The sequence below is a fragment of the Pipra filicauda genome, unplaced genomic scaffold (genome assembly GCF_003945595.2).
Source record: "Pipra filicauda isolate LSUMZ 115617 unplaced genomic scaffold, ASM394559v2 scaffold212_size3012638_pilon, whole genome shotgun sequence".
Classification (NCBI taxonomy): domain Eukaryota; kingdom Metazoa; phylum Chordata; class Aves; order Passeriformes; family Pipridae; genus Pipra; species Pipra filicauda.
The window spans coordinates 1,320,327-1,327,266 of NW_024104324.1; positions in this window are offsets into that span (position 1 = coordinate 1,320,327).

Sequence of the window (6,940 nt, forward strand, 5' to 3'; positions counted from 1 at the left end):
GAGCATCCCTGGAATTCATCCTCTTGTTCTGAGGCAAGATCACACTTAACTAGATGGTCCCTAGGAGAAATTCCTGTAACTCTTCCCCGACACCTCCAGTGATGCACCATCAACTATAAACTGAGGCTTCACTCACCTTGCACTTCATTTATTTTTGTTCTCCTGACCTCAGTGTATATTTGCTGCAAGTCAAGATTACAATTCCTTGTCCAACTCTTGCTGCATATGGCAAAGATTTCTTTTGGTAACAGCCTTTCCTTCATATTGGACAACTCTTTGGAGGCCTCTTTCTCTCTATCAAGGCTTCTCTTTTGCAAGGCACTTAATCTTCTTGCTGTGCTCCACTGGCCTCTCTCTGGCTTCCCTGCACTGCTCTTCTGGTGTGAACTTCGTGTCCCTGTTGACCTTGCTAACAATTTAGGCCTAACATTTGATGCTCAACACAAACCTAGAAGTGAAGTGACTTGCTCCAAAGGTCCTGGCTGAGTTCTAGCATGTGTTTTTCCTAAAGAATAATAACTCCATGGGGATTTGATGACCCTTCTGTAAGACCTGGGGAAGGGAGTGCTGGCCAAGGCCTGGGGAGTTCTTCTGTGGCACGTTGGCCCTCCCTGCTCCATCTGCTTTCTATTGCACTTGAAAAGGAAATGAACTGAGTGAAATGATTTCAAAGTGACATTCTCCACTCTGCACTCTAATTCCGTAATTGCCAGCTCCATGCAGTTCCCAGTATTAAAACATTTAAAATAACAGCCTTTGAAAAGAGCCAAAGCTTCGAAAGGGCCATGAACCACCTCTGCTGGAATAGTAAAATGGTGGCAGAATAATTTCCACATGCAGTGGATGGGTGTTTGGTTATTCGGGAGTTGAGCATAGTTTCTTCCTTTGCCAGGAATTTCTTTAAGTCAAGAGTCAAAATTGCTTTTTTCCTCTGTGAACTCTTTTAAACTTTGTATTGACTGATATATCAGCTGTGGTTTGTTATACTGTTGACCACTCAACCTGGCTGGTGCAAATTTTTGTACAGCAAAAGAAGGTTTTGATTTTTTTACGTGGACTACCCTGTGTCTCTGTATAGAGAGGGGCGAAATAAATTTTTGCTCTCTGCCCTTTGATCTGATTCATTTCCCATGTGCAGTTCTGTAAGTGCCTCTGTAGCAATGATAGCACTGACTTGGTTTAGTCTGACACCCATTAACAGCATCTTCAGTGTTATGTAACATCTGGGACAAGAAAGACAATGCTCAGGCAGTTGGCAGTGGTCAGCCACCAAAGATTTGTTGGCCAGGGGTGGTTTGTACATCACAGCTCAGGAACCGCTGGCTGAGAGACTTCAGCGCAAGACTAATTGCAATTTTTCCCAATTTTTCCTAAACCATTAGCTGGTTTGTGTTGCATTCATTCTCTAATGCTATCTCCATTTGCTCCATGCACACCTCATATTTTTCCCTTCCCTTGTGTTTTTGGTGAGATTTTTTTTTAATTCTTGAAATCTACCTCTGAAGCAGTTCTGTGTTTTTGGTATAATGTATCTACCAGCATGATTGACTTTGCTCTATAGTATTCAGTCCACTTCTGGAACTCATCAAGTTATTGTAAAGACTCTTGTATGTACTCCATTAAATGAATGTGCATCTTGCCATACCTTTAAACAACCCTTCTGTTGGTTTTGACAGAGAGAATTCAGCTTTTCTCTTAAAGAAAAAAACTACCAGAATAAAAATAGCAAGCAATCTTTTCAGCGACTAACAGTCATAATTTATGTTCTCATTGTGCACAGCTCTGAGGACGTGATGATTCCATTCAGCTGAGCATCAACAAGATCAAAAGACTTTACTGAAGTGTAACTGTCACTTTGATCAGAGAGATGTATTGGAAACTTAGTGAAATGTGTGGCTTCTTCGGACAGTTGCTTCTTTTGACTATTTCTAGTTGTGGTTGTGATACTATGAGAAAATAACCTGACCCTGTTGAATTCAGACACTGTGGTTGGGTTTTGGGTGAGAGATTAGATCAGGTTTTCCTTTTTTCCCCCATAAATACAGTTGCCTTGAATTTTGGCTCAATTCAGCTGATTTCTGAAGTTGAGGGTTTTTTTCCTTTTTGTCCTGATCACAAGTTATTTCATTCATTCCAGATTTTCCAGCTTTCTCAATAATTCTGAAATGGATGCTGTTTCTTAGTGCTGGGCAGACAATCCGATGGCCAAGACCCTAGCCTGAGACTTGGAAAATTTTGGTAGAATTATGTGGAAAAAGCTGTCCGTATTTTGTGTGAGGGTTCAATGACTTGAAGTTCAGTTTTGTTGCACTTCCATTATGACTGACTCTATGAAATCACTGTGGATGCTAGAGAAGACTGTAGGATGGAGTTTGTTGGGAGGTTGACTGCTGGGGTGGAATCGGGGAATGAGTCAGAAATGAACAATGCAGGTCACTCTACAGGATGCTTTTTGACAGACCCTTCCTTTGAATTGTCTCACTCAGATGGTGACTGAATTTGTCTTTGAAATTATTTACCCCTAACTAAATATAAATAACTGGGGACAAATCAACATGCTTTTTTTCAACTTAGTTCTGAAGTTATCAAGAAAAGTCTTGGTTCAGTGTATTCTGAATTCTTTCTTGGACTGTGACCTTAGTTTCTCTGGAAAAAACAGTTTTTCTTCTTTTGCAATGGGGTTTTAATTTTTTTAAATACCTCTAAAAATTCTCAAGTTTAAAGTTGGGCCATTAATTTCCTTAAGTCTTTTTTTTTGCCTTGTGGTCTAATCCTTAGAGCATTACTGCATGACATACTATCAAATTGTGTGATCTCAAACTTTTAAAAATGCTGAACCATAAGTAAGTGCCCGCAGATGTCACTCTTGTTTCTTTTCCTAACCAGCTTCTACAAACACAAACTGTAACCATGTTCAGAGATTAAACTCACTAGATTTGGGACAAACGAATGTACAGAATTTGGATGCTCAGGTCTGAACTCTATGAGGTTTATAGTATTTATTGCATGCTAGATTTGAAGCCTGATGGTAACCAGACCACAGCTTCCCATCACTGTAATTCTGCTGCTCCAGATGTGGGGACCACCTTCAGAGAAGGTGGTGGAAATGTCCTTACACACTTTGGCCCACTCTTAGAAGAGATGGCAGCACTCAGCTTCCATTTCTGTTTTTTTTTATCAGAAGTCAGCTGGGAATTTTGCTGATGTCTGTCTCATGCAGAGCTTAAGTTGTCTCCAGGTCCTCTGCAAAATGAGCTTTGCATGGGAATGTCCGTGTTTTTTTCCCCAAAGTAACACCTCCCAGTAATGGTCAGTACCAGGTTTTTAAGAAAAATTAAGCAGCTGGCTAAAGATTAACTTGTAATCTGAAGGCTATGACCTTTTGAAAGAATCTTGTTCAAAAAAACCCAGACAGTAAAGACCCAAACAGGAGGAGTTGTTTCGAGTTGTCTTCACTGAAAGGAGCAGTTGATAGCAGAAGAGCAGGTTTCTTCAGTGACACCTTGTATCCCTCACAATGAATATATCTAAATTCTAATTTCCTGAACCCTGGAGAGGAGTCAAGCATCTGAAGAGAGTTTCTTTGCTCATGGGTCCAAGACTTCTGCATTCAGAGTGCTGGGCAGACAGTTTGTCTCCACTTTCCTCGGGAGCATGTTGCCAGAGCTTGCCTGGCTGCCTCTGACAGCCAGTGTTTCCCACTGCAGAGCAGGCTGCTGCCTCCTCCCTGAGTCTGTTAGTGGCCTGGGAAGCCCAGCAGACAGTTTGGACCCTGCCATTCACAAGTCGTATGCACTAGCCCCAGGATTTGCTAAACAAAGAGAATATAGATGTTCCTGCATTCAGACTGAGCAACCACCAGCCGTGCTCTCCACCTCCCTGGTGGGGCAGTGTGACTCCCTGGCCTCCACCATAGCAGCCATGGGAATGAGCCATGAGGTTTTCCTCCCAATTCCTAGGTTGCTTTATGCCCTGAAGCTTGAAAGTGTAAAGCTTTCCAAAGCACTTGGCTTTATCAAATGCTTGTAATTCTAAGTATTTTTTATGACCCATGTGAAGGCTTCCACCAATGTAAATTCATGGATTTCTAGAAGAATATTGTCGATTTCTATCCATGTGAGAAGAGGATTCCAGGACTTTTCAGCCTGGGACCATTACATTTTCAATTGGAAACATCAGCATTTTGTCTACTGACATTTTCAAACCTAAATTATGCTGATATTTGAGTTCCACCAATTTATTTCATTGATATTTTGATTTCTTGGCCTGTTTTAGAATAGAAATGAAAGTTGAAATAACAGGATTCCCTCCAGATTGGAAATTTTGCCTTTTGAGAAGGCCTTATGCAGCATGGGATTCTTTTGTTGCCTTAAGTAATGTGTGTGAGTGTGTATATATATATATATACACATCTCTCTTTAATGAACACCTTTGGACCCTGAATACAATTTTATTATAATTAAGTGTTACTTGTAACAGCATTTGGCAATTTACCAACAAACAGAGAAATGTCTAACTTTAATCCAACAGGAATTGTATAGTAACTTCATGGATGAGCTTCATATTGACCAACTCCCAAAACTAATTTGTGAAGAATGCAATAAATACTTGAGAATAGAAAACTTGTGTATTTACAAGCTAAACACAGTTTGCAGTGAAAAAAGCAAGAGAAGTAAAACCATGATAGCCAGGTCAGTCTCATGTCACTGAGATTTTTCTGTGTGGGAATCTGGCACAAGCAGATGTACTATGGCAAAATTAGAGTATTTTGAGCATGCTGAGCATCCTTTTTAAGATCCCCCAGGCAGCTGTTCAACACTCCCCTCTTCTTGCTGCATTCCTTCTCTTCATCTCTAATGTTTGGACCTGTTGCTTTGCTGACCTTCATCTTTCCCAAATCAACTTCTCTGCCTTGCACTTTTTTTAAACAAAGACCTTTTTTTTTAATACAAAGACTGACCTATCTATCTTTAAACATTTAGTTCAAACCCTTTGTTTCACACTTAAATTTTCCCTCTTTCCTCTCTTTCCCCCTCTATCCCCAGGCTTTTCAAGACTGTGGCACTTGCTTTTAGAAGAAGCCCTTGGAAGGAGGCAGGGCAGGCAAGAGGGCATCTTCATGGTTAGGAATACACAGGGGAAAGTAATTTCACTTTGTCTCTCCCCCTCCAGTTAATACCGGAAGCTTTCTGTTGAGACTTGGTTGCATGATAGCTTAGTGTTCCTCTTCCCTGGGGGTCAGTGGGGACAACGGGTGTTGAGTGCCTCTGAAAATCCTTCTACTTAGGAAGCCCTGCCTGGAAAGGCTGGACTAGGTCAGACTTGGCCCCACATGGCTACAGATCGACTCTGACTTGGGCCTGGTCGCAGCTGACATATGCCAACCCAATGGCTCAGCTAGTCTTTGGCTATTTTTGTCTTTTCTTCAGGGAGACAGCTTGACTGCTTAACACAGCACTTAATTCTCAGGTCATGATCTGCATGTCTTCAGGTCATAGGGGAATTTTGGCTTGCCAAGTGTTAAACCTTCTGTGTTTATAAGCATTAAACCTTAATGTGGTTACTGCTAGCTGCTCTATGTGTTTTGTTTCAATCTGGTGAAGACTATGGTATATAGCTTAAGGGCACTGCAGACAGTAACTCAAGCTTTGTTTAAGACATGGCAGATAAAAAAATTTCATGCTACTAACACGTTATGGTAATGTGGGACGCTTTACCCTGTGTAAATATAAAACTTGCATGTTACAAGGATGAGATATTGATATTTTCTTGCCAAGGGAAATATTTACCTATTTTTATAATATTGATTTGTACATCATTAAAATAACACCATATTTTGTTAGCTTTTGTGTGAATTAGGGTATGGAATCTTCAATTTATTTTAAAAATAAAAACCACATCATGTAATCATTTCTACACAATGTGGGAGTGCTGACCTCTTTAGTCAATTCCAAAGCACAGCACGGATGAGTAGGGATGCCTGGTTGGATTTTCTGGTCACTACAGCACTGACAGCCTGCAGGTGAATGACATGTGGGGAGGACTCACTCTCTTCAGTCTTCCCATCTTCTTATTTCTCTGATAGCTTTGGATCAGCATAAAATTCTTGTCACACTGAACATCTGCTGACCTCAGTGATCTGCTGAAGTCAATCAACCTCTGCTGACCTCAGTGATGTCCCAAAGAACTATCATGTATATGGAGGCTTTCCTGTCCTTAAGACCCGTAGGTTAAGGGCCTGTCCCAAACCTCACTGAGTTTATGGCAAGCCTTTAGCTGACCTAAATAGGCTTTAAATTTAGTCTTATTGCAGAATTTGCTAGTGGAATACTATGCGGATTTTGTGTCCTGGCATACTTTAAGCAGAAGTGCCTTTCTAATTCTGGACAAAGAAGGTAAAGCTTTATTCATGTGGGATGGGATCAGTGGGTCCAGGGAAGTAGTTGTATGTAAGAGGCCATGACCAACTCTTCTGCAAGCACTAAGAATTGTTTAAAAAGCCACTTGACAGTTTTTAATCTAGTTACAAATATGTGTGCAAATCTTATTTCAAGATAAGTGGAAAAGAAAAAAATACTGAGCTATTAAATTTAATCTCTATCCAGAGCACCGTAATAAACAATGAAGGAAGAAAATACCTAACTGCCAAAGAACCATGCAAACATAAAAGGTCTTTGAAGTTCATGTTTGCCTGGACTACAACCAGTGCTTGGTTGCACACTGTAAATTTGCAGGTTATATTTCTGTTTGATTTCATTCAGCCTCCAAAGGTACCTCTTCTCTAGGTGGAAATGTGTGGAGGTGTTACTTTACTCAGCTATACGGGAAGGTCTTACACATGCACTTGGATGAGGTCTCGCTATAAAAGCAGTGATTATTTTGCCTTGTATGTATTGGTTGAGCGACAAGACCTATATAACAAGGTCCTTTGCTCTTTTCG